The sequence below is a fragment of the Camelus dromedarius genome, chromosome 11 (genome assembly GCF_036321535.1).
Source record: "Camelus dromedarius isolate mCamDro1 chromosome 11, mCamDro1.pat, whole genome shotgun sequence".
NCBI classification, from domain to species: Eukaryota; Metazoa; Chordata; class Mammalia; order Artiodactyla; family Camelidae; genus Camelus; species Camelus dromedarius.
The window spans coordinates 4,778,260-4,806,046 of NC_087446.1; the positions used below are offsets into that span (position 1 = coordinate 4,778,260).

The 27,787-nt window shown below is 46.8% G+C and overlaps 1 long non-coding RNA gene across 1 annotated transcript; it reads left to right on the forward strand.

The window, feature by feature from the left end:
* Positions 1-667: 667 nt before the first annotated feature.
* LOC135322507 (uncharacterized) lies at positions 668-27,764 on the forward strand. Its single transcript, XR_010383091.1, has 3 exons — positions 668-768; positions 2,028-2,213; positions 27,738-27,764. It is a non-coding gene; the product is annotated as an uncharacterized LOC135322507 (long non-coding RNA).
* Positions 27,765-27,787: the final 23 nt, after the last annotated feature.

The window sequence follows — 27,787 nt, forward strand, 5'->3', positions numbered from 1 at the left end:
CTATTATTATCATCGACATGACTTGAGCTTCCACTCAGCCTGTGAGTGTGGGTGAGGGTTGGCTCATTTGGTGACTATCTACGGAACTACCTATGTGACGGCCCGACAGGGGATGAGAATACAGGGGTGGGCAAAGCAATGCAGTGCTGCCTTCACTGGGTCTCCTGGAGGGGCCAGCAGGACACAACCAGACACACTAATTAGTGCAGCAATCACCATTAAGGGCTAACATCTAGGAAGGGCGCAGCACGTGGTCACGGATTTGGATACATTCCTCCCTTCAACCTGACACCAGGCTCCGAGTGGGTACACTTGGTTTTTACAGGTGAGGAGTCTCCTTTGTAGGAAGGGACTGGCTTCCCCGTGGCCACGCGGCCCGAAGCCGTTCTGTGGGACCCGTCCAACCCAGCTCGCGCGGCGGCCACGTTAACAGAGACGCGCTTCCACGACGCCCGCTGCCCCAACCCCGGACAGGTTCCCGCGCTCCCCGGGAAAGAACTTCCGGCGGAAGTTCCTTCCGCGGGGGCGGAGCCACTGGGCGGGCACGGCCGCGCCTCTCCGCTGTCACAGCGCCGCCGTCGATTTGGCCAATCAGCGCTCCTCTTCTTGCCGGGTGCGGATTGTTCTCCAATCATCAGCGAGTGTCGTCGTCGCTCGGGCAACAGCGTCCTAGCGGCGCCTAGTGGGCTGGGCCTCTGCGGCCGGGGACCCTGGGGTCCGCGCGCGCGGATGTCGCCCCACGAGGCGGAGGATTGAGAAAGGGCCGGGGTAAGGTGGCGCAGCCTCGGCGAGCGCGCGCGAGCCCGGGGGGCCGAGGAAGGCCCCGGCGGGCAGCTCTGGGGATCTCACAATCCCGGGACGCGGAGCTTCCCCTCCTCCTCCGTGGCATAGGACCGGTGACGCGTTTGCTCGTTCCACACGTGTGTGTGTGGCGCGCCTGCCTCTGCCAGGAGCCGTTGCCGGCTCTTGGGCTCCTGCAGTGACTAGTACCGTCCTATTTCTGTGGGGAAGGCAGACTACACACAACGTGGAAGGGGTGAACCTCCCTCCCTGCGTCTCTGAGGGTCACATCGTTCCACTTTACACAATGTTTCATGTCCCTTAGTTCATTTGCCCCCACAGCAATCTTTTGAATGTTAACTCTGCCTTATAGATAACGACTTGAACCGTATGGGGTGAAGGGAATTGTCCCCAAATCACACAACTAGGAAGGTGCAGCGCCAGAATTCAGACTCAGCACTTCTCTCTCAAGTCAGAACCTCTGGTCTTTCTGGAACATTCTTCTTCCTCAGACTGCACAATTTAGCCCTGCCTCCCTCAGAAATTTTGTCTGGAAGCAGTCTGTGAAATGTTCAGAGGTTGTTTTAAGAGTATTGGCCAAACCACCTCATACTTCCTTTTCCTTGTCTCCTGAAAAATCTGCCTTTCAAGATGGCTTGTTCGGATTCTTACTTCACTTTCAGGAAGAGTGATTTAATAATATTTCTCAAGTTGTATGTGCCCCTAAATGAATGGACTTAGAGAAATGCTGTAAAAATTTTTTTGAATTCCACATACTTCATCTCTTTCTTTTATCCATTGTCTTCAACAAACATTTACTTGGCTAAGTTCTGGGGATTTGAAAGTGAATCAGACAAGGGCCCTTTGATTATCTGTGATGGTATTTGCCTCCCACTCAGCCTTCCTGCTGGCTTTATGAGGGCAAGGATTTATTTCAGTTACTTGCAGTCTCCCTTTCCCTACACCTTCAGTTTAGTGCTTGGCTCAAGGTAGGTGCCTTAGATATTTGTCAAGAAATGCTTACCTGATGGATAGCACAGGGAACTATATGCAATACCTTCTAATAGCCTATAATGAATAAGAATGTGAAAAGGAATATATATTCATGTACATGTATAACTGAATCACTATACGGTACACCACAAATTAACACAGCATTGTAAACCGACTAAAGAAAACAAAGGGAACGCTTACCTGAGACGTTAAATTTGCTGTCCATTTTGTCTTGTTTCCCTGCCCTTTTCCAGCTGACAACCTCTTCCTGTGCAGCGATCTCTACAGCGCCCATGCTGTGACCCCTCCAGCTGACTGGCACATGGAGACAGCCAGCTCCAGGAGGTTGCTCAGCAGTGTGGAGCCTGCCCAGAGCAGGAATCCACTGGGCGACCATTGGCTGTTAAGAAGACAGTTGCTTTAATAAAGCCTCTTTACAGGTGTGTATCGAGTGGATGTTTAAGGTCAGTAGATGCTGAGAATCATTGAAGTTTTTCTTGGATGACTCCTTCCCCTGCCGGGATTAAAAAAATAAGCTGTTTAATTTAGATGAGAAACTGAGACAAGAAGTGAAGAGTTGCTTTCTTCCTTTAAAGACCACAAATGAGCTGACCTTTTTGTAAAGGATATTTATCTAAAAATACCCCAAATCTAGGCTTGTACATTATATAGACTGGATTCTTGTAATATTTGAGCATTAATTCACTTTCAACACAATACCATCTAGGAGAGCCACACCATTTAGAAGGAGGGAAGGACTGCGTTTAGAAAACTGTGAATAGAAATGACGTATGAATGTGACGCACTTCCAGTCCCAAAGAGCTTTGTTTTCCCACCTTTTTTCTCTGGGTTTTGACCTTTTACTGCAATTTCCTTTTGTTCAGTTTGTTGTCATTTCTCTTCGTCTGTGTGTCTGCAGTGTTGCTGCTTCCGCTCTTCTCAGCTGACACTGATGAGCACGTACTATGTTCCGGGTACAGTTTGGGGCCTCACGTACCTTTTAAAAGTTTCTGCCTCACTTCCTGCATATGAAAAAGTAATTACTATTTTCATTTTATAGACGAGGCAGCAGGGATGCAGAGAAGTTGAGGGGCTACAGAGGAGATGGATGGAGGCGTGTGGCTTCTGCTCCAGGACCGCCTGGTACCAGGGCCTGTGTTCTTTTTTTCCTTTTTAAAATTTCTATTGGCGTACAGTCAGTTTACAATGTTGTATCGATTTCAGGTGTACAGCATACTATTTCAGTCATCCATATACATACGTATTTTCCTTTTCATATTCTTTTTCATTATACGTTACTACAAGATACTGAATATAGTTCCCTGTGCTATACAGTATAAACTTGTTGCTTATCTATTTTATGTATAGTAGTTAGTATCTGCAAATCTTGAACTCCCAATTTATCCCTTCCCACCCCCTTTCCCCCGTGGTAACCATAAGTTTGTTTTCTATGTCTGTGAGTCTGTTTCTGTTTTGTGAGTAAGTTCATTTGTGTCTTTTTTTACTTTGATTCCCCATTTAGGTGACATCATATGACATTTTTCTTTCTCTTTCTGACTTACTTCACTTAGAATGATGATCTCCAGGTCCACCCATGTTGCAATTGGCATTATTTTATTCTTTTTTATGGCTGAGTAGTATTCCATTGTATAAATATACCACAACTTCTTTATCCAGTCATCTGTTGATGGACAATTAGGTTGTTTTCATGTCTTGGCTATTTTAAATAGTCAAGAGTCTGTGTTCTTGACCAGTATTCTCACACCCTCAAATGTGTGTGTACTCTGAAAGTCCTGCTGAGGCTTTGAGGTGACTAGTAAGAATACCTACAATGTGGTAAAATGGGGAAGGAACTTCAGGAGGAAAGGGAGCACTCAGATCGTCTGTGGTGGTTAACACTGTTGGGCCACACATTTAGCTGTGAGCTTCTTTTTTTTTTAACTGGATGAAAGATTCTTTAAATTTTGTAGTGCTTTACAATTTTCAAAAGTTTCCCACACATGATTTCATATAATCCCATAATAACCCGTTTCCCCTACGTTGCCCTCCCCCTTCCCTTTCTCCACTGGTAACCACTAGTTTGTTCTCTCTGTCTGAGAGTCTGCATTATTTTTGTTGTTGTTGTTTTATTAGCTGTAAGCTTCTTGAACTCAGGAAAGGGAAAACTAAAAAAAAAAAAAAAAGAAGAAGAAGGAAATTGAATTTATTTTGCCCAGGAAAGTAAGGCATTTAATTCCTTTGGAAAAAAGAAAGTGTTGCTAACACCTGTGTTTCAAGGATATTTCTCTCCGGGTCCATCACCAAGCCCAGGAAGGCTGGGGTGACTACTTAGGGACAGAATGTGGACGACTACATTTGTATGGAATTTTTGAAATGAAAAATTTTTGAATAGTAATAGTTTTCAGGAATACCTTCTGAATTTGGTTTTTCCCCTGGGAGTTTGTAAATGGTCCTGCACCCTGGGTTGGTTCCAGCCGTTTGTTTGTTTATTTACGGAACAGTGATTTATTGAGCATCTGCCATATGCCAAGCCCTGTCTAGGCGTCGGGGACCCTGCAGTGATGGTCATGTCACTGTCCTGATACGCCAGGTGCCTCCACTCTCATTTTTCCTACTGGGGTGTTTCTGGGCTGACTTTGGTTTGCCTGCCTTTGTTGCCCAGTGAAACCCGGAGACGACCCTCAGGACCTTACACTGTAACTGCCTACCTGCCTTCTTCTCCAGCTCTGTCTGGTTTATCTTTCTGTACCTTCCCAGGACCTAAAATTAATAACAGCTGTCCAGTAGTGAACACAGTCTGCTGTGTGTCAGGCTCTTTAGATACACTGTGGTCCTGCCACAGCCTTTGGAGTGTGGCGCTTAACTGTTTGGGGTCACTTGTCCCCTGAGAAAGCCATGTATGCTTACTGTGGAAAAATCATCTCACACTTTTGCATTTAATCTCAGAGAGTTTGCAAATCTAAAAATGCACACACGGAGCTTGTCCCTAGATTGTAAGTGAAGATTACTTGCCTTGATGAGAGAGATTATTTCCATGTTGCAGATGAAGTCAGAAGGTCAGTTAACTTGCCAGTTTGCATTGTAGATAGTGGAACCAGTTTGACTCCATGTCTTCTTGACTCCAAACGCTTTGTTTTTCCACTATCCAAATGCAGAGATGCTCAGTAAATGAGTGAGAGAGTTTAAAAGGGGAGCTTTAGAGAGTACGGGTCCCAAAATACGACAGAACATCCATTTGCTATCAGAACAGACAAGGGGAAGGTTTTTCTCAAGTATTTGGGTTTAACTGCCAGTCTTGTGTGTTGCTTGCAGCTTTTTTGTTTTGTCAAGTGACAATCCCCACCCCCACCACGATACCAGTTCCAGCAGTGCTTGCTTCTGATGCCATTTCTGTTTGGCTGTGCACGGTTCTTACTCTTGTGTTGAACTGTTTTCTCTGGCGGCCAAGGCGCATGGATGGCACTTCTGTTACGGTTCTGATATAAACAGCATGTGTTAAAAACTGGACATCAGTCCTTACCTGGCACGTAGATCAGTGAACTAGCTTTCTGACTGTGCTTTTGCCTGTGGCTAAGAAGTTGTCTGATGGTCTGCAGCTCGGTGCCTGTTAGGGGGTCCCTGGTTTCTATAATCCTTGCTGATTTCTGCCTTACGGTTTTGATGTAACCATATTCACGCGTGTCTCAGAATTCTCTTTAATTAGAGAACCTGCGCTGAGGGTGAAGTCAGGTCAGGGACGAATGAAAGAACTCATCGCAGTGCCTTGCTCACACTCAGACATTGTTCAGCTTCCAGAATCAAGGGTGAAGCTAGCCCATGCTCCTCGGCCTTGCCGTGCCGGGTGCTAGCGGCTGTGGGCTGTGGTCCACGGAGAGCAGTGATGAACGGAGTGCTTGCCGTGCGTCAGGCTGTGTGGGAGGTGCTGGGTTTAGGAAGGTGAGTGCAGCTGATCCCCTCCATGGGAGGGGCTCAGTGATGAGCAGGGGCCACAGGTAAACAGCCAGGAGAAAAGTCTGAAAGCAGAGAATGAAAGGGAAAGTAGATGTGGGACTAGACGGATGGGCTGGGAGGGTTAATGCTTTGTACTTGGTGTCAGCCTGGCCCCCTGGCAAAGTGGTGGGAATATGGGCTCCTTTCGCCTTCCTCTCCTTTTCTTTATTAAGTAAAACAACTGGCAGAGTGAAACCCAAAGACCAAGTTCTCCGTGAGGGCCTGGTCAGCTTTGTTTGAGGAGGACAGGAAGGCGTCACGAAGGAGGGGGCTCTACCCTCAGTCTCGAAAGGTGGATTGAAGTGTGGTGGGAAAGGAGGAAGGAGAATTCCAGCAAGAGCATGAACCAGTCCTGAGAGGTGAGGAGCCACGTGCTGTGCTCATCCGGACGCTGCGTGTAAAGGCAGCGCGCCGGGAGCCGCGGTGTCTGGGCGCGTCTCCTGGGGCAGGTTGCCAGCCATGTGAAGGATCGTCTGCTGACAGGTAGGAGCGCAACTTCAGTCTGTCTACCCAGGAGGAGTAGTGCATGTTTGGGTTTATTTTAATTTAAAAAATTTAGGTTCACAAGAAAGTTGCAGAATTAGTACTGTGCGCCCCCAGCTTCCCCCGGCGGTAACGTCTCACGGAATAATCGGAGGCCACTTAGGGTGCTGCCATTGCTACAGAGCTAGTGACAAATAGAGGCTTTATTCAGATTTCACCAGTTTTGACACGCACTCATTTTCCCCTTGGTGCATAATCGTATGGAAGTTTAACACACGTATGGTTTTGCCTCGCGCGAGTGTCAGCCAGGGAGCAGCATGACTGTATCTGCGCTTTAGAAAGCTACGTCCTGGCGGCAGAGGAGAGTGGGTCAGAGGAGAGTCAGAGGGAGCGGTTTAGGGGGCTGCTTTTGGAGCCCAGATGAGCGAGGGTGAACAGGGGTAGGGACGTTAGGGGTGGGGCGGGGCGAGGATTCCGTGTAGGAGGTGTTCTCCAGGGAAGAGCCACGGTTCCTGCTGGCTGCTTAGAAGGACGGCCGGAGGCCAGAGCCGTGGAGAAGCAGGCATGTGACACCATCAGGGACTTTGGTCTTAGTAGGAAGCAGTTGGAGTTCTTAAAGCACGGAAATAGCACAAGGATAATGACTATCCTGGCTGATGTGAGGAGAATGGAGGGGGCCACAGTAGGGGTGAGTGTGTGTGTGTGTGGCATTGCAGCGTGTATGTTTGAGATATACAAATAAGGGTGGTACCCATATAGTGTTGACATAAAGTGTCTCCATCCGAGAAACCTAAAATTTAGTGTGAAATTCATGTACAGGACCCGCCTGATGTTTTCGACCCAGTTCTCCAGTAACTCACAAAACCGCTTGATAGTTTTGCAGACCCAAAGGCTCCATTCCCTGTGGCTTGAAAAGCTAAAGAAGAAAAGTCATCTAACCCTATTGCTCTTATTTTTCAGAATTTACAAATTCAGAAATAGTTTATCTTGAAGGAAATGAAAGGAAATAGCACCAAAACACACCTTGCTGTGCTCAGCCGCACCGCACCCGCAGCACCAAGGCCGGGGGGACGCTGCTCCTTCCCGGCTGCCTGAGTGTCTGACAGGTGGGAGGAACTGGCCAGGTCACTCCACTGTGCTGGGGGAAGGCCTCGAGAGGAGGGTGCTCCAAAAGGTGGTCGTGATTGCGCGATCGCTTCCATGTGTCTTGTTTTAGTTGCTTCCACAGCAAGTGTGCTCTGAACACTGGTTCTCAGGCTACAGCTGTTTGGGAACACCTGCATTTATCATAGCAACAAGCACCACATTATACGTGTCACAGCTGGACGTCCTGAACTTGGTGCTTGACAGCAGGTGTTAGACCACCCGGTGAACTTGGAAAATGATTCCGCCTGCCTCCCCCTCGGCGGGGCCCGCAGGGCCGCTGGGCAGTGCAAGGTCACACTTCCTGCTGTAGGTGGCAGCAGCCACCCAACTTTCTGTTCCTGAACTCGGGCTGGGAAACCATCCCAACTTGCGTTTGTGGCGCCCGAGAACTGGCTCACTGGCTCAGGCCTGGCTGCACTATAAATAGGACGAGTTAAACACTCCTTGTCGGCTCCCAGGAGCCGGAGCGGGATGGTTTCCAGCGACTACATGTTAAAAGGCTGCCAGTGACACGGTCTGTGAGAGGTGAACCGGTGTTTGACGGCCGACGGTGTGTGGTCAGTGTTTTCTAACCCAGCTTGTTTTTCTGTTCCCTGTTGCCCTGTCCGGCATCACACGAGGTGTGGTGGAGTCTAAAAATACTCATAAGGGGGAGGGAATTTCTGAGGCCCTTTCTGCAGTTAGATTTTTGCATCCATGATAGAGAAGCCACATTATGAACAAAACAAAATAAGCCTTTTCTTTAGGGTCTGTATTCTGGGGCAGCAGGCATTCTTGCTGATAGAAATGATCATGAAACCACAACACTTAAATCAGTTAAACTCAAGCATGATTTTTTGGCCTCCCTGTAATCAGATGTGGTCCCTGCTTTCGTGACACTGATGACCTCACAGGGAAGATAGACATGAACAGTCAGAAGGGTCATGGGTGTTAATTAAGGAGACCTTTGACCCTGGTCACTAGTTCTCAGTACAGGGGATGAGAGGGAGAAATCACAGGAGGTGCCGAGACTTCTGCCTGGGATGGCTGGAGGGAGGGTGAAGATCTTAAATAAGATCCGGGAGTGGAAGGATTGTGTGTGTGTGTGCGTGCCCGGGTGTGTTTGTATATGTGTGTCTGGGGGCATATGTGTGTGTGTGTGTGTGTATTTGTGTGGGTGTGTGTGCTTTGGGAGGAGAGTGCTATGTGAATGACAAGGCTGTGAAAATCCTTCATTAATCTGAGAAATACTCGTGGAGCTCCAGGGACATGCAGGGTCTCCGGGGCAAGGGTACAGTGGTGTAAAACCGCTGTTTTGTTTCATGGAGCCTGTAATCAAGTTTCTGCTTTCCCACATAAGAGTGTAGTGACCAGCTGTGGTCAGGGCAGTGCCGGGGAAGGACAGGCTGGGATGGGAGGGTGTGGCCGAGGGGAGCAGTGTGGCCTCTGAGAAGGTGATGTGACAGGCGGACATGGAGGTGAGAGGGGTCGGCTGAGGAGTGGGGAAGGATCTGGGCAGAGGGGCCCGTGCGGCTGAGGGGAGCAAGGAGGGAGAGGGAGCGGCAGGGGCTGCCTGGTCGGCCCGGCGGCATGGTAGACGTAACGTGCTGTGATACGGTTCTTAAAGAGCATCTAAAACAGAAAAGGTTGCTGTCTCCACTGTCCCGAGGCCCTGTACCCCTATCCACATGTGAAAATACATTCTTAAATCGCTTTGTTTATAGTGTAGCCCCCACTGTACCTTTTCTCTTAACATTGTCCTAAACATGTTTTTATGTTGTGACATAGTCAGTATAATTATTTATAGTTTTGATAAGTCATCACCTGATGAAAGCAGATAACTTTGAGAGGTTTGTGATATATTTGGAGTTGATCTCTAGGCTGGCGTGGGTGTGTCTTGTAGGGGGTGTGGGTAGCCTGGAAATTTATGCTGCAGGAGACGGTATTTGTGAAAATGAGCCTTGGGAGGAAGGTGAGCGTCCGCGAGGGACTTGAGGAGACCCCTGCGTCGGGGAGACCCTTGGCGGGTGGAGGCTGTGGCTCAGACACGCCAGGCTGCCGGCGGTGGAGGCAGGTCAGTTTATAACCATGGATTTTTCTGCTAAATTAAATTCAGATGACTGGCTAAATTGTTTTTTACGATACCCTGTCATTTGGAATGTATGTGTAAATCAACTTGCATTCTTATAATTCGTATATTTAGAACAGTAGACTAGGGGTTGCCAGCCGATTCTAAGATCTTAAGCGAATATGAACCCGAGATGGGGGAGGCGGACTGGGCTTCACGTGTTGGTGTCACGAACCCCAGAATCCTAGAATTTGATTAGATATTTATGTAGATAACTGGCTTTTGACTTTCTACCTATTCTTGTGAGTAGGTTGCAGAATTGTTAGACAGGTTTGCGAATGCCAAGTATCCATTCTTGAGACTTAACGGATTTTCTTATCACTCTGTGAATCTGTACAGGCTTCGCTGTTCTTATCCACGTGCTTATGTGGGAGTGCGCACACCCCAGCCACGTGCACCTGGCCAGTGCACACACGCACGGTCCTGGCACAGCTGGGCACAAAGCCCAGGGTATGTTCAGGCGAGTTTGGGCCTTGGCCTCATGAATAAATTTGGCTTTTCTCTCTGGTGTTTCATTTCTCTGTCTCTAAAAATCAGGATAACAGTATCTAACTCGCCAGGCTGGTGATTAGCCCGTGGCCGGCGTAATAGGCGGCTGCGAGGTTAACCTAGTAGGCTCACTTAGATGGAACATGTGCCGGTCTTTTAACTTCATTTGGATGTCAAGCAGGGAATTTTACACAAGAGCCTCCTTACAAACTATAGACTCATACTTATAAATCAGCTTCAGGTTCTCCTAAAGCAGGGGTCCGGCTTGTTAAAGTACAGAGGGTGGGGCACCCACCCCCAGAGTTTCCCACTGGCCAGTCTGGGTGGAGCCCAAGAATCTGCATTTCTAAGACGGTCCCACGTGGTGCTGCTGTTGCTGGTTGGGACCACATTTTAAGAACCACTGTTTCAAAGCTACCTGTCTGCTTCAAGAGACGTTTAAAATTAATTTTTAAAAATGGAAAATAAATGCATATGAAAAAAGAATGGTATTAGTAACAACAGAAAACCATGTTATCTCTGCTTAAGGAATCTAAAAATGGAATAGCTCTTTCCCCGCTTGGGGTGAACCGATGATGACGTCTCTGGGGCAAAGGCTTTGACCCCTGAGATGGGGTGACGTACCTAGTCCACGCTCTCATCATCCCTAGGAAGATGGGCGCCACCGGGTTTTCGCGCACTCCGTCAGTGTGGGTGGACGTGCTGCGGGCATACCTTGTTCCTGTTGTTTTAAAACGTGCTGCCGCTTTCTTTAAATCCCCACTTAGGCGGCAAGCTCCCTGAGGGGGCCAGGTGGGTCACACTTTTCCTTCTGTTCTTCCACTCGCTAGTGTGTGGCCTGCGGTGTTTGCTGAAGAGTGAAAATGCTTACACCAAGCGTGTTTAGGTGGAACCCTCAGAAAGGCTCCGTTTTCAGAGCTATCCAGATTTGGCACTTTGGAATATTCATATTGTAACTGAAGTCTCACTCGCTTTTATGATCCTGCAATTGGTAGAAATGAGAACTGGAGAAGACCCAGCAGGTCACCCAGACCACTCTCCTGCTGGGAGAGGGTTACTCCCCGCCGTGTGCTCGGTAGACGTAGGAGGAATTACTTTTCATGCGATTATTATTTTTCTCTCATGCCGTCTTCAACTAAGTGTTTCTTGAATTGAATCGCTTTGTATTCCAGTAATAAAATGCACAACAGGCAGTACATTTCTGGGTGATTATCTCACTCCTCAGGTGGTGTAATAAGGCATGAGGCCAAAGCCCCGGCATGCCTTATTGTTATTAGGAAGGGAATTTATGGATAAAATAAAGAAAGCAGTTGTTTGCATCACCGGTAACGGCCACGAGGAATGCAGTTCCAGTGGATCCGGCCCCGGTGCTGGGAGAGCAGGTGAGGCAGGAGGCCAGTGTGTTGACCATGCAGGCAGCGCCGGTAGCGAGACTCGCCACTGCCTTCAAGGGGCTTGTTAATTTTGCACAAAGCAGCAGGAAAGCCATGGCCATTGGCAACAATGCGAACCTGATACCTGGGGAGAGCCCTTCTCTGGACCCAGCTCTGGGTCTGGCGCTGTGTGCCCTGGGGAAGTTGCTTGCCTGCTCTGAGCGCCCGTTTCCTCACCTAGGAAATGGGATGGCAGTGGCGAGTCTCTGGCATGGGGAGGCTTAGATGATGGGTTTTTCTTGAATCTTAAGCACATTTGCTGACTCAGAGTGAGTCCCCATTAAATGCTAATTGGATCAGAGTAATTCTTTCCCTTCTTAAAATTCTTCATAAGCCTGAGTTTCTTGTCTCTTAACCTCTTCAGTCTGGTCCAGGTGTTTCACCTGCACGATCGTTCCTGTCACCCTCAGGTTCCTTCCTGAACAACATATGGTCCCGTGTCACCACTTCCCTCGCATACACCCTCACCCTGCTCTATCACACTTTTTTTTTTTTCAAAACTCTGACCCAAATTAGACCCACCTCACCCGCCTCCCCTTGCAGCTGAACACAGCTGGAGAAAAGCCACACCGGCGCCAGTACAGGCTCTTAAGTTCCTGTGCTCGGCCCCCGATGGGCTCTTCGGCTCCTTGACAGTCGTGCTGCTCCTCCCACCCTCTGCCTGCCTTCCCTCTGAGACGACCGTTTCATTCCGTGTCCTCTCTCCTCCGTCCTGAGACGCCTCCCCCCATCCTCCCTTGGTGCTGATGACCCAACTCCCGCTTCACTGGAGACACCAGCAGAAGAGATCAGCCACCAGCTCTCCTCTCCGGCTCCGTAGTCACACGCCCTGCCTTTTCCTTTGTCACGCCACGTGAACTGTCCGTGTGCCTAGGAAAGGCTCCGCGGCAGACCTGTGGGGACGGCCATCCCCTCCCTCCTCTCCTGCCTCGCCCCTCTTGGCCTCGCAGCTGGATCATGATCGTGAGTGTTCACACGTGCTCCTAATTCTCCTGTCTTAAAGAAGTTTCTCCTTTGACCCCCTCCCTCCTCCGGTTATCACGCTGCACCTTTACAGCAGAGTTCCTCCAAACGGTGGTCTCTTCCGCTGTCACAGACTGTTCTCCTGTGAATTTACTGGAACTCACTTAGACAGGCTTCCTCCCAACCACCCAGTCCACCAGTACGGCTGCTGTTAGGGTCATTGGTGGCTCCCGCCTGGCTTAATCCAAAGGGCAGTTCTTGGTCCTTATCTGATGCGATTATCGCTGTAGCCTTTGACACACAGCATCGCCCCCTCCTCCTTGAAACGCTCTGCACTTGGTTTCCTGGACACTCCGTCTCCTGTGCCTCCCCCGTGGTTGCCCTCCTCAGCCACCTTTGCTGGTTCCTCCTCACCCCGCTGAGCTCTGAATGCTGAGTACCCCAAGCTCAGCCCTGGCATCTGGTTTTATACCTATTTTCTTGGTGGGCTGATCAGGAATCATGCCTTTACACACATTGTATGCTGACAACCCCCAAACTTCTGTCTTCAGCACCAGTCGCTCCCCTGCACTCAGGCTCACATACCCAGCTGCCAGTTCAGCATCTCCACCGGGATATCTAATAAGCGTCTCCAATGTACCATGTCCAGACGGAGTTCTGGATCTTTCCCTTTCAACCTGGTCTAGCTGCAGTCTTTCCCACCTCGGTTATCCACTCGACTCAGTCTTTCTCTTGCGTGCCAGATCAAACCTGCAGGGAGATACACTGGCTCCTCCTTCAGAATGTATCTAGAATCTGATCATTTCTCAGCACTTCCCCTGAAGCACCCTGGTCCAAGCCACAGCTTCTCTTGCTTGGATGATTGCAGCAAACTTGTGGTTGGTCTTCCTGTTTCCTCCCTCACCTTTGTAGGTGTGTTCTTGACATCCAGCCAGAGGAATCCTTTAAGGTCTGTTCTTGACATCCAGCCAGAGGGATCCTTTAAGCGCGAAGGCCAGATGGTAACCTGTGCATAACCCTCTTCTGTGTGTGTAACCCTCCAGTGGCTTCACGTGGCTGAGTCTCACAGAAGCCCACGTGCTTGTCCTCCATCGGGCCCCCTGCTGCCTCTTTGTCCTCCTGATGGCTTGTTCCCTTTCTGGTTTCCTTCAGCTCTTTGCTCAGCGTCTCCTGTTCCCCTCCTCTGCCCCCTTTATCTCCACAGCACTTATGCACGTGTATAGTTCACTTACTTTGTTCATTCTGTGTCTCCATAACTAGAATATAAAATAAGGTCCATGATGGGGTCTGTGATTTTGCCAGTCTTGTTTACTGACCCCCAGGCTTCTAGAAGGGAGCTGGGAGCTTTTTAGTACATTTGTTTTGACAGTATGAGCATGTACCAAGCCACATTCTTTTGGAAGTTTACCTGTGCTGTGATTCTAGGTGTCAGTTCATCAGATGCATCGACGTGAGGAAGGGTGTCGGGGGGGGGGGGCGCTGTCAGCCTCACATGGTGTCAGCCCCACAGGGAACTGCGAACCAGAGGCGGGGACTCAGGCGGCCCAGACGGACGTCGGGCTGGGCAGCCAGGGGCACCCGTGTGGGTTCCTCACGCGTTAGGAAGTTCTGATTCATGTCTCCGACCCTGCAAACCTGAGTCCTCAGACCGAGTGCTTTAGAGGTGTTGCCGGGCCCGACCCTCCTGACTCGTGTCGTGCCGGGCACATCCCTCTATTTCTGAATACCATTAATTATGTACTTGCATTTAAATGTGAAGCCCAGTAGGAGAATTTTTTTTTTTTAATCCTGAGAAGAATGGCCAAGTTAGGAGCCCCAGACAAGTGATGGCTATAAAACCGCCCTGTGGAGCTGAAACTTAGACTTCTTAACTTCCTTGAGGGAAGAGAGAGTTTTATTTTCTTGCTCTTATGCTGAGAGCGACCAGAAAGAAATGAGTGAAAAATTTCCTGGGGTTTCTGAAACACCTGTAAGCCACAGACTGGCGGAGTCTGCAAGTTATAAATTCACAAATGCATGGAGTACTGTGGCGACTGTGGTTGACGAGAGTGGGGGGCACGGCCAGGTTCGCTCTCACAGTTGGGGGGTGCCTCAGTGGGACCCCCTAGTGCCCGTGATAAACAGGGCACCCCCGGGACTATCTCTGGGATACAACTCAGTGTCTGGCTTTGGCCTTGCTTCCTCTAAGGTCTCCTAATCACATTTTCAATGACCATCAAGTAAACATATTATCTTAAAAGTTATTGAAAAGGCCCCCTCCCTCTAGTCAAAGGTGCCCAGCGAGCGACTTCCCTCTCTGCCCACCAAGTGATGCTCCAGCCTCTCGCCTCCTCCTTCCCTCCGTCCCCTCCTTTTTCTACTTGTGATATAATTCACATGTCATGACATTAAATCCTTCTCAAGTATACAGTTTAGTGGCTTTCAGTATATTCACAAAGTTATGTGACCATCACCCCCAACTTTTGTTACCCCGGAAAGAAACCCCATATGCATTAGCAGCCCCATTCCCCTGCTTCCAGCCACTGGTAGCCATGAACCTACTCTCCGTTTCCACAGATGTACTTGTTCTGCACATTTCATGTCAGTTGAACCATGCAGTGCGTGGGCCTGTGGGTCTGCCTTAATGTGTTTTCAAGGCTCGTTTGTGTTGCAGCATGAATTGGTGTTTCACCCCTTTCTATGGCTGGACTGCAGTCCACTGAGCGGGCAGACTGCTGTTCGCTTACCCACTTACCTGGTGGGGGACCTGTGGGTTGATTCCACTTTTTGGCTGTTGGGGATATGCTGCTGTGAATGTTTGTGTGCGAGTTTTTGTGTGGACATAGGTGTTCAGTTCCCTTGACTATATACCTGGGAGTAAAATTGCTGGGTCGTGTGCTGACTCTGTGTTTCACTCTTTGAGATGCTGCCAGCCTATCTTCCAAAGCAGCCGGCCATTTTGCATCCCTACCAGCAAAGTATGGGGGTCCCAGTATCTCTGCATTCTCGCCAGTACTTGTTACTGTTCATTTCTTTGATCAGAGCCATCCTAGTGGGTGTGAGGTGATGTCTTCTTGTGGTTCTGATTCGTGCTTTCCTCATGATTTGTGAAGTTGAGCATTTTTTTCGTGTACTTGCCAGCCATTTGGGAGAAATGGCTACTCAGATCCTTTGCCCATTTTTAAATTGGATCATTTGCTTTTTATTATTGAGTTGTAAGAGTTCTTTATATGTTCTGCATACTAGATTCTTATCAGATATATGACTGACAAATAATTGATTCCATTCTGTAGGTTGTCTTTATACTTTTGGGGGAGTGTCTTTTGAAGCACAAACATCTTTCATTTTGATGGAGTCCAGGTAACAGCTTCCCTGTTTGGTTGCTTGTGTTTTTGCTGTCATATCTAAGACATCATTGCATAACCCAAAGTCACAAAGATTTACAGCTGTGTTTTCTCCTCAGAATTTTATGGTTTCAGTTCTTTAATTTAGGCCTTTGATTGATTTTGAGTTAATTTTTGTATGTGCTATGAGATGGGGTCCAGTTTCATTCTTTTGCATGTGGATGTCCATTTGTCCTAGCTCCGTTTGTTAAAAAGACTTTTCCTTCTGCATTGAATGATCTTGCAACTCTTGCCAAAAATCAGTTAATGCTACATGTAAGGGTATATTTCCAGATTCTCAATTCTGTTCCATTGGTCTATATATCTGTACTTATGCCAGCCCACACTGTCTTAATTATTGTTGCTTTGTAGCAAGTTTTGAAATCAGGAACTGCAAGTCCTTTAACTTCGTTCTAATTTTTTAAAGATTATTTCAGCTATACTGAATCTCTTGAATTTCTATATGAATTTTAGGATACATTTGTTAATTTTGGCAAAAAAAGGCAGCCAAGATTTTGATGTGCATTAAGTTGTATTGGTCAGTCAATTTGAGGAGTATTGTAACCTTATCCATAAACATGGGATGTCTTTCCATTTATTCAGATCTTCCTTAATTTCTTTCAGTGATGTTTTGTAGTTTCAGTGTATGAATTGTGCACTTCTTTTTGTTAAGTTTATTCTGAAATATTTTCTTTTTGATACTATTGTAAATGGATTTTTAAACATTTTATTTTCAGAGTGTTCTTTGCAATTGTCTTGAACTACAATTGATTTTTGTATATATATTTTTAATTTTGAAATGATTTTGTATATTGATATTGTATCCTACACCTTACTGAACTTTAAAAAAAATTATTTCTAGTAGTGGTATGTGTGTGAGTATTCCCTAGGATTTTCTATGTACAAAATCCTGTCATCAACAAATAGAGATGGCTTTGCTTACTAGTCTCCAATCTGGAAACCTTTTATTTCTTTTTCTTGCCTAATTGCCATGGCTAGAACCTTCAGTACAATGTTGAATAGACATCTTTGTCTTGTTCTTGATCTTAGGGGAAAACTTTTACTCTTTTTATTCTTTTATCATTAAGTATGATGTTAGCTATTGGTTTTCATTGATGCCCTTTGTTAGGTCAAGGAAGTTCCCTTCTGTTTCTAGTTTGTTGAGTGTTTTTTATCATGAAAGGGTGTAGGATTTTGTGAAATGCTTTTTTGGCATCAGTTGAGATGCTCTTGTGTTTTTTCTTGATTCTATTAATGTGGAATATTACATTGATTTTTTTTCTATGTTATTTTAAACAATTTAAAAATTATGCTCTTTTGTGTTATTACAGTACCTTCATTTAATTAACTTGCCGTCAGCAACTTTTTCATAATATACACTGATTTTTATATATTCAGCCATCCTTGTATTCCTGGAATAAATCCCACTTGATCATGATGTCTAATTCTTTTTATGTGTTGCTGGGTTCCGTACGTTTGTGTTTTGTTGAGGATTTTTCCTGTGTTCATAAGGAATATTAGTCTTTAGCTTTCTCTTTTGATGTCTTTTTCTGGTTTCGGTATCAAAGTAATACTAACCTCATAGAATGTGTCGAGAAGTGTTCTTTTCTGTTTTGGGGGAGAGTTTGTGAAGAATTGGTTTTAATTATTCTTCTCAAATACTTGGTAGAATTCACCAGTGAACCTGTCTGGTCCTGGATTTTCTTTGCAAGAAGTTTTTTGACTGCTACTTCAATCTCTTGTTATAGGTCTGTTTCCTTTTCAGTCAGTTCCAGTAGCTTGCATCTTTCTAAGATTTTTTCCCATTTCATATAGGTTATTTAATTTGTTGACATACAGGTAATTATTCATAGTATTGCCTTATAACCCTTTTGTTTTGTTTTGTAAGGTCAGTAGTAACGTCCTCTCTTTTATTCTTGATTTTAGTAACTTGAATGTTTCTCCTTTTTTCTTGGTCCGTCTAGCTAAAAATTTGTCAGTTTGCTGATCTTTTAAAGAGCCAACTTTTAATTTTGTTGGATTTCTCTATGGTTTTTCTGTTATCGGTTTTATTTATTTATGCTCTAATCTTTATTATGATCTATCCTGGAGAATGTTCCCTGTACACTTGAGAAGAATGTGCATCCTACTGTTGTTGGATGGAGTGTTGCATAGATGTCTGTTAGGTCTAGTCGGTTTAAACTGTTGTTCAACTGTTCCCTTGTTGGTCTTCTGGCTAATTGTTCTGCCCATATTGAAAGTGAGTATTGAAATCTCCAGTTGTTATTGTTGAAGTGTCTATTTCTCCTTTCAACTTTATCAGTTTTTACTTCATGTGTATTTGGGCTCTGTTATTAGGTGCATATATGTTTATTTTACCTTCATTCTTTTTCTAATGCTCTTCCTTTCTTTATGTAGATTTGAGTTTCTGACCCACATGATTTTTTTCTTCTTTCTGAAGAATTTTAACATTTCTTACAAGCAGTTCTGCTGGTGTTATTTCCTCAATTTTTGTTTGTATGATAAAGTCTTTACTTGTCCTTAAATTTGAAAGGTATTTTGCTGGATATAGAATTCTAGGTTGGTGGGGCTTTTTTCCTTGTAATACTTTGAATATTTCAGTCTACTCTTTTCTTTGTTGTGTGGTTTCTGAAGATTAGTATGTATGCACCATACCTTTTTTTTTTTAATTGCATGTCATAAAATTTGTGTTGAAAACTAGCCATCTTAAGAATATGGCAGTTCTCAAAATCATATTCTCTCTCCTTTCCATGGTTTCTTTGTTTAGTGACTTTTCTAAACTAACTTTGTAAAGTTTGTACTATTTGTAATGTATGGCTGCTGAAGTCCCTGACTGGTTGGCTTATTGATCAGCTTATGATGGGACAGAGCTTTTCTTAAATGCCTGGACACAACAGTCTTCTAGTCTTTGCTGAGGGACTCCGTGTGTGTGTTGGAGCATTCCTTCAACACTCTACAAGGCGGTTGACAGCTCTACCTTGGCCTCCACTTCCTGCTTGTGCAGAGCCTCCAGGTCAGCCAGAGTGACAGCTTAGGGCCTTCCCAGGTCTTCCTAATCCAGCACAGAGCCTTGGACATGCTCACATCCCTTCTAAATCCTCCAGAACATGCGGGAGCTTCTCAAAGCCCCTGTGGACATCTCATTCTTCAGCTTTTCCATTTAAGCTTTTTGGTTAGTCTGTTATTTGCTCCACCTGTTACCCACCCTCTCAGGCAGCTAAAATTTTGAACAACAGTTGCCCCTGAAGTTTTTTCAACAAATGCCTTTTGATAATAGCTTGTTCTTACCGGGCAAACTCTGAATCAGTTCAAATACAGACAGCCTTGTGAGTGGGGTCTTTCAGGACGCCATCAGGTAAATCACATGATGAAAATTTTCTGATGATGGGGCTCTGAAGGAGCTCCAACCTGTTCTCCACCTTCCAGTGGCTGGCAGGCTGCCAGGGTTTCACTGTGATGGCAGGCTGTTAGTTTCCAGGCTGCTGCAGGTTTGGGGATGAGGGGAGATGTGAACAGGGGAAGTTAAAATCCCACAGAGCTTGGTGTTCATACCGAAATTCTGGTGTCTTTCCTGAATAAGTGCTCCCCAGATTGCCGCAAACCTTTGGTTAATTTCCAGAGTCCTGAAACAGCTGGTTTTTACAGTTTTTGCCAGTGTTCTCATTACTTTTGTGGAGAGGAGTTTTGAGGTCCTGACTCCACCATTTCTGATGCTGTTGTCGCTAGCTCTGCCTCTGACTGTGCTTTGGATGTGCAGTGAGACGCTTTGGGAGAGCTCAGAGAACCCAACTCTCCCCCACGGCCCCCGTCTAAGAAATGGGTCAATGGTAGTTGAGGTGCAGGTGGATTTTCCTTTCCAAATACCTCTTTGTTTTCCCATTTTTGAAGATTGTTGAATCTGCTATAAAAACAAAGAGTCTAAAATCACAATTTTGTGTTCACTTTAGGAATAGTCTTTGAAACATTGGCATGAGGGTCATGACTAGTAGCATTTTTACAGTCCCTGGCTGTCCTTTCAGAAAGGGAATCGATTGGAAGTTGGTCAGGTCTGTCATGTGTGCTTGAAGGTAACGTAATCTATTTTGTCTTACACCACAGGGATTTGGTGTGCTCAATGGCGATCGTACCAGATTGGCATACTTTGTATCCTCACACGCGAAAGTTCACACATTTAAGACCTCACTCTTCACCATGTAGAGTGTATTCGAGGAATGGCTTCCAAAATATGTTCAGACCTTCTTCAAGTGAGTACTCCTGAACAAATCACACCAACAGAAGATATCACTGTGTATGTTCAGTGTGTATGAGATTCTGCAAAGGCCTCACACGTCACTAGTCCTCACGATAAAGCTGTGACATAGATTCTGTTATTGTCCCTGTTTTATTTATAGGGAATCTGAGACACAGGTTTCTAAAGCCACTTGCCCAAAAGTTACATAGTTTTTAGGTGGCAGGTTGGGATTTAAACCTAGAAAGTGTGATTCCAGGATCCATGGAATTAACTACTATGTTATTTAGGATACTGCCTCTCTCAGTTTTTGCTTAGTTAATAGTCTTAATTTTTTTTGAGTAGTTTTAGGTTATCAGAAAAACTGAGCTGAAGTGGAGAGAGTTCCTGTAACCTCTTCACTCCCCAGCCCGTCTCCCCATCACTCACGTTTGCGTTAGTGTGTTACACTTGTTACAACTGATGAGCCATTATTGATACGTTATTAAAGTTCACACCTTCTGTGTTGTATGTTCTCTGGGTTTTGGTAAATGTATGATGGTGTGTGTCCACTGTTACCGTATCACACAGAGTAGTTTCACAGCCCTGAAAAATCCTCCGTGCTCCGCCCACTCACCCCTCCCTCCCCCCGCACGCAGACGTGGTCTTCCTACTGTCTCGGTAGTTTTGCCTTTCTCAGGATGTCATTTAGTTGGAATCCTACAGTCCGTAGCCTTTTCAGCTTGGCTTCTTTCACTTAGCAATATGCACTTAAGGCTTCTTTGTGTCTTTTCATGATGTGATAGTTCATTTCTTTTTATCTCTGAGTAATATTCTCTTGTATGGATGTGTAACAGTTTATTCACTACCGAAGGACATCTTGGTTGCTCTCATGCCGTGGCAGTTATGAATAAAGCTGCTGTAAACATTTGCATGCAGATTTTCATGTGGACGTAAAAATTTAACTTATTTGGATCACTCGGTTTTAAAGCAATAAAATTTGACGTTATAATTTCCCCAAAGTGTATGTCTTTTTATTTGTTCATTCCTTCCTCCCTCTCTTCTTTCACAAACATTTTCTGAGCCCTAATATGTGACAAGAATGTCACAGGTACTGAAGACAAAGAGATGGGTCCAATGGAGGGTCTGTCCTGGAAGAGCTCACAGTCTCGAGAGGGAGAGGAAGAACCCCAGGAGGGTGAGGCCAGTGCCCAGCAGAAGCACACGCGGGGCACTGAGTGCACAGCGCCAAGACTCAGAGGGACGTCACGAACGGCATGACTGGGTTTTGCCTTAAAAGCAGAGGAAAGGCATTCCCGCCAGAAGTCGCCACCTGGGCTCACCTACAGTCAGCGAGACTTTAATCACGTGGCCACAGGCATCTTTCACACGGCCACGAAACTCAGACCGTATTTCAGGTGGCCACGTGATGTGTCTGCCCAAGTCTCAGGGTGTCTGCTCGTAAGGAAAGAAGGGAGAATGGATATCGGGGGATAACTGGCAATTTTCAGCACAAACATTTATCATCAATGATACATCTGTCTCTGTCCACGCCTGCGATATACTTTTTATGTATCTTAGTTTGACTAACCTTCTGACAGTGCAGAGAAGGGGTGAAGTGGGGTTACTGAGTCGGAGCCCTTTCACACTCGTCAGTCTCGCGGGCGCCACCAAGCTGCCTGCATGTTGCCGTGCATGACGTTTAAACGTACTTGCTTCTGAGTGTCCTTTTACATCTTGTCCATTTGATACTCAAAACAATATTCTGTTGTGATTTTAAGTTGCATTTCTTGAATGGTGAGGTTAACATTGAGTCTCAAGTTTATCAGGGTTCTGTCTTGTTCTCTTGTGAGCTGCCCTTTCATGCCCTTTGCCCACTTACACACTGTGGGTTGGTCTTTTTAGTTATTTGTATGCGCCCTCTATTTTAAAGGTACTCATCCTTTATGGGCTTCGTGTGCCATCAGTATCTTTTTTCCTTTGTCATTTGATGGTATTTTTAATGGACTGAATTGTTTTTTCTTTTCTAAATAAAAATTATATGTATATTTTTATAAATACATTTAAATAAAAATTATATACATGTATGTAATGTCTCCTAGCACCCCCTTTCCTCTCCAGAGTTGATCATCATCCCATGCTTGGCTGGCCTCTCTTGGGTATGCCATCAGTGTGCACATGTGTGTAGCTATGCACTTGTAAATTTATGGTTACAATTCATGGAGTTAATCTGTGAGCCACAGATATTAGACACCTTGTTTCCTTTTAAGACTTCATTTTTTTTGCTTCGTGTTTGTATCTCTGTTTGAATACTTTCTACTGACCTGACTATATTCACTAGTCCTTTCTTCTGCCGTGGACGTGGTCTGCTGTTAAGCGAATTAAATGAGTTCATCACTTTGATACTGCGGTCTTAGTTTCTAGCTTTTTCACTTGCTTTAAAAAAATAGTTTTCGCCTCTTTGCTGAAATCCTCCACATGTTCAGCATGTTGTCAGTTTTTCCTTAATCTCTTTAACGTAGTTATTATTCTTTGTTTAAATACCTGATCGTTTCTACACCTGTTCTCACCGTGGGTCTCCTAGTGATTGTTTTGGCTCTTGATCAGGTCACCTTTTCTTATTTCACTCATCTTGCAATTGAAAAAGATTTAACTCCAGACATTTGGGTAAAGGACGGTAGAGACGGAGTAAATCATGTTTATCGCCAGAAAAAGGAATGCCCCTTCTGCTTGGGCTCCCAGTGAGATGGGCGGCGCAGTTCAGTCTCTCAGTTGGGCTGCGTTTGGACTTGGCTGTGGTTTTAGGTGGGTTCAAGTTACCCCTGGCTTCAGGTACTTCCCTGCAGCAGGTCTGGAGATCTGAGCACTGGGGAGACGCCAGAGATCTCTGCCTCACAGTCCAGCCGCTGGCTAGCATATGGCAGGGAGCGCTCTGCTTTCCAGCCCACCTGCCACTTTTGGAGAATTTCTGGGGCTCTCTCTTTGTCCTTCGGCTCAGCCCCTAGCTTTGTGCACCTCAAGAGGTCTCCCTCAGCCCTGCCGCCCTGCCTGCAGCTCCGGTGGGCTACTGGGGTGCACGTGGTGAAGGCCCCGCATGCTTCAGAGGGACTTGCCTTTGTTCCGTACTCAGCCCTGGGGGGCAGCTGCTGCCCACCTACGGAAGGCCCCATGTGCCATGCAGCACGTTGCGCAGCTCTCCTACCTCGCTCCCAGCTTTGGGGCGCCACCTATGCCACGTGCGAAGACCCCAGGGGACGGGTGCCGACTTGCTCTGTGACTGAGGCTCTCGGGATGCAAATCCACAGGGCTGGTCCACGTGGCTACTATGTGGTTGGTTTCTTCTCTGTACCCCTGTCTAGAATGAAGTTACTTTACTTCCCAAGGCTCTGCAAGGATGGAAAGAGTCATAGGTCTTTTCTCTCTGAGGAGTGGCTGGTCCTTTCTGGGATTTAGTGTCTTTGCACCCTCAGTTTTCTGATAGGTTTCAAAAGCTCTTTTTAGCTTATCCTACTTGATCTCGTTAGGGTCAGAGTGACGGTCTGTTGTGACTTTCTGTATCCTAAACGGATGTAGAAGATTTTGCCAAATTGCCCTCCAGAACGATTCTATCCGCTTGTACTCCCGCTAGCAGGTTATGCAGTTTGGGCTACTGCTTTCATGTTGAATCTCAGAAGTTACGTTAGGCTTGTGAGATGAAAACTTTTCCTTCAAGTAAATTAAAATAGCTTCAAATCAATATTTTTGGATATTTTTATGTTAGAGTTACTGATTGCAGAGATGGGGCTTCTTGAAAAACGACTGGAAACACACATGAAGAATCTGAAAACAGATTTCAAGATGGAGAATAAATTACCAAGAGGGGTCCCTCTGTGATGCTGGGTGCAGGAGGGGGAATTCCAGGTGGGTGAGCAGAGGAAGGAATATACTGTTCACCAGCTGTTGTGGACTCCCGTGCCGCCACACGTGGATCAGCTGCTTCTGAGGTTCGTAGCGACAGAAACAGAGAGAGAAGCCGGGAGTGGCCCCCGCGCGTCTGGCATCCTCGGGATTCTTCCCCGCCAGGCTCTGTGCCGGTCCTCTTCTCCCTGTCTGCCCTCTCCCAGGTGAGCATCTGGCTCCATGTCCCAAAATACCACCTGTAACGAAACAGCAGCTCTATTCTGACCTCCGTGCCAAGATCCAGGTGGTGTCTGCAGTTGCCTCCCTGACCTTTCCATGCGGACTTCATCCAGCGGGCATCTCAGACACAAACTGGCCAAACAGACCTCCTGATGCCTGGTGTTCTCTATCCCGGGAAAGGGCACCACCCTTTATCTACTTCCTCAAGTCTGAGGAATTAGCCTTGATTTCATTTTCTCTTCACTCCCCTGCCCACACTGTCTCACCAAGCCAATCTCTCAGCGAGACCTTGTCAGCTCTGTTTCTAGGTTGTCACTCTACTCTGTCTCCTCCCCCGCCCCCCGCACATCCAGGGCTACCACCGCATTCAAGCCACAGTCACCTCTTGGATGCTTGGAGCTGCCTCCTGTCTGGAATTCCACCTCCTCATCTCTTGCCCCTGTGTAATCCACCCTCTACATAGCAGCCAGAGTGATTTAAAAAAAAAACAACTTATATTAATAAGATCACTCTGCTGCTTGAACTCTCCCCAGCCTTCCCATTGCCCTTGGAGAAAACCTGGGTCCTTGTGCGGTCCCCGAGGTGTCACCCACCCTGATCTCAGCGATCACTGCTCCCCCCACCCCCAACCCCATCTTGCTCGACATGTGCCGCCGTCCATCTGGCCTCTTGCTTTCCTGGACGCATCAAGCTCACCCCTGCTCGGGGGCTCTACACCTGAGGCTCTTCTCCCCGTGGAGGGCATTCTTACTCCAGCCTGTCGGCTGCCTGCCTCATTGTATCATCGAACCACCTAGAGAGGACATCCCGAGCGCTCCATGTTAAACAGCTTCCCAGCTGCCCGCCGCCTCTTTGTTCTGTCCTCCTGCCTTTGTGGCCCTTGCCAGCACCTGCCGTTACCTTACCAGTTATTTCTCTGTTTCTTGTCTTCTTCTCCCCTCCAGAGTCTAAGCTCTACAAGAGCAGACCTTCCTGTCTCCTTCCCTGTAGTGCCTTCAGTGCCTGGAGCCGCGGCTGAAATACCATGGGTACTCCGAAATATTTTGTGAATGAATGAACTCCATGTCCTTAAAAGTCAGTGTTTCAAAGGCTCTCTTCTCCTCTTCCTGCTGGCGCGTTTCTCCCATGGTTCCCACATGGCGGTTTCCACACCTGCCTCTCCAGCCCCACCCTCCCTGACCTCCAGAGACATGCATTCACTTTTCAGATGGGCATGCCCGCTCAGATATCCCAAACTGAGCTCATGAGCTTTCCCATGAACTTTTCTCTTCCAGGTATCCATTGCTATCAACAAACTTCCCCAAACATAGAGGCTTGAAATCACAACAGTTGTCTGTTTTGCTCACAGATCTGCAATTTAAGCAGGTCCCAGAGACAGCTAGTTCCCTGTCCATGTGAGGGAGGTGCAGAGGCTGGGGGCGATTTGACATCCTGGGGTGGAATCATCTGAAGGCTGGTTCCCTCGAGCGCCCAGCAGCCGATGCTGGATCTTGTCTGGAACCTCCGCTGGGGCTGTTGGCCGGAGCATCTACATGCGGCCTCTTGTGTGGCTTCTTGACTTCCTCCCATGCCCTGGTGTGAGCTTCTTAAGAGGACCAGGCAGCACTGGGCCTGTTGACCTTCTTAAATCACTTAGCATCATCTGCCCTAGTCCCAGACCTCAGTCTTGAAGGAACACTTCATCCAGATCTATTCTGCCCTAGTCCCAGACTTCACCCAATGTCAAGCGGAAGGAACACATTGCCTGCGCGTCATTGGTTGGCGGCATCTTGCTAAGAAAAGCATGTGCGGTGCGCTCTTGTTGCGGCATCTTGGAAAATACTGTCAGCCCCATCTTCCCGAATTCCCTTTCTCAGTGAAGGATGTCGCCACTCACCCAGCCACCCACGCCGGACACAGGAGCTTTATCTCTTCTCCTATGTCACCCTGCACATCAAATCTGAAGATTCTGTGGACTTTCCTCCTCTATTCTAACGTATCTTGTATTCACCCTGGCTTTTCCCTCAATGACCATCACATCAGTGCAGACCTCTCTCGTTACTTGCCGGGCAGGCTGCGATCCCCCAGCATGTCTCACATCATCCTCTCCTCCCCTTTCTGTTTCTCTCCCATGTGATACCAGAGTAAAATTTAAGAATGAAAACTGTGATGGCATCCTGTACCCAGGGCCCAAAGCCAGAGGACAGGACCGCCTGGGATTTGGCCCCTGCTGACTTCCCCGGTCTCCTCTCCCGGCTGATGCCCGCTCTGCTCACCCCCCTGTCTGTCCTCCACAGCAGCCCACTTCCCGCCCCTCCCGCTCTCAGGGAGCACAGCACTGCAGTTGAAGTGTCACTCTTGCCTCTAAGATTTTCCAAGGAAATTCATCCTGTCACCCCAAAGCAACCCCTCTGTGTTTTGGGTCCCCAGTGTATCCCACTTAAGTGATCCTCTCCCTCGAGGAGGCTGTGGGCCTCATGAGCAAGCAAGCGTCAGGGGAGGTGGGCGTCAGCGATGCCACATGCTTTTTGGGAGGTTAGGGCACACGGCAGACCCTCACAGCACGGTGCCTGTGGGGGTGCTGGCCCACTCTCTGGTACCACCTCAGACAGAAGATGGCTCCGGCATCCTACAGCTGTGAGGACAGCCCTCAGGGCCTCTGGGAGGGCCCAAGGTGGCAGTTTAAGTCTATCATCTGGCCCAGGACACTCTGAGACTAAAGCCACCACTGACCTCATGCCAGAAGTTTCCATAGCTTGATAAGAAATTCTCACTGATAGGGAAATAACTAGAGTTAGTACAGAGTTAGGGCTCCTGCTTGGGAATAATTTGACAGCAGGTGAGCCGATGTTAAAGGTACTGAGCATGTCCAGAAGTTACTGTGTAAGACAGAGGTAGGCAGTGAAATACGGTCACCAAGCCTTTGCAGTCTCGTAAACAGTATCAGAGATTTACCAAACCACCACCGTGCTCGGCCGCCGCTTTCCCTCGTGGGTCATGAGATACTGAGATGGAATAATCATGTATTCCTGCTAACGACACTCACTGGTACATGAGTTGATTTGTAGTTACTGAATCTACTTGCTTCTACAGCTGTTTTTATCTTAGATGGAGGGAAGGGAGGCTTCAAGTGTTACTTCAGCTTCCCTTTGGTGTCACAGGGACCCTGGGACCTAAACCGTTACATCCAGGACTCTTTTTCCTCCCGAGAAGTGCAAGCCCCTGAAAGCTCCTTAGAGCTCTCTAGTGTCCAGCTGACCTCACCTCTTCCTTGTCTTTGAAAGAGTAATGATGTAGACTTAAGAATTACATGTTTTCCTTCAAAAATTGGCACGGGGATGAAAAGTGGATATAATAGTTTGAAGATTTATTTGAGATGATATTGATTCTTAACTAAATTTTATCCCACGATCCAGGTTTTTCACTTGTAATGAGACAGATCCTTTTTAGGGAAGATTATCTTTGCCTTTCTTTTCTTTCTAATGTTATTACTATGATTTTATATTGATTGAAATATAAGTTTCAGAGGTGAAAAAAATGACTGCACATTTGCAAGTCATCTACTTATAAACCTAGATATGGTAGAAGAAATACAGTTTTAGGAGTTTGATTCTAGTCCACAGTGAAACAGTTTTTAGCATCTTAGCTTTAAGCATGTTTATTAAATAGCCGTCTCTCTTTTCTAGCCACAGCTGTTGCAAATCCAATACTGTCATCCTTAGATGTTAAACGGATT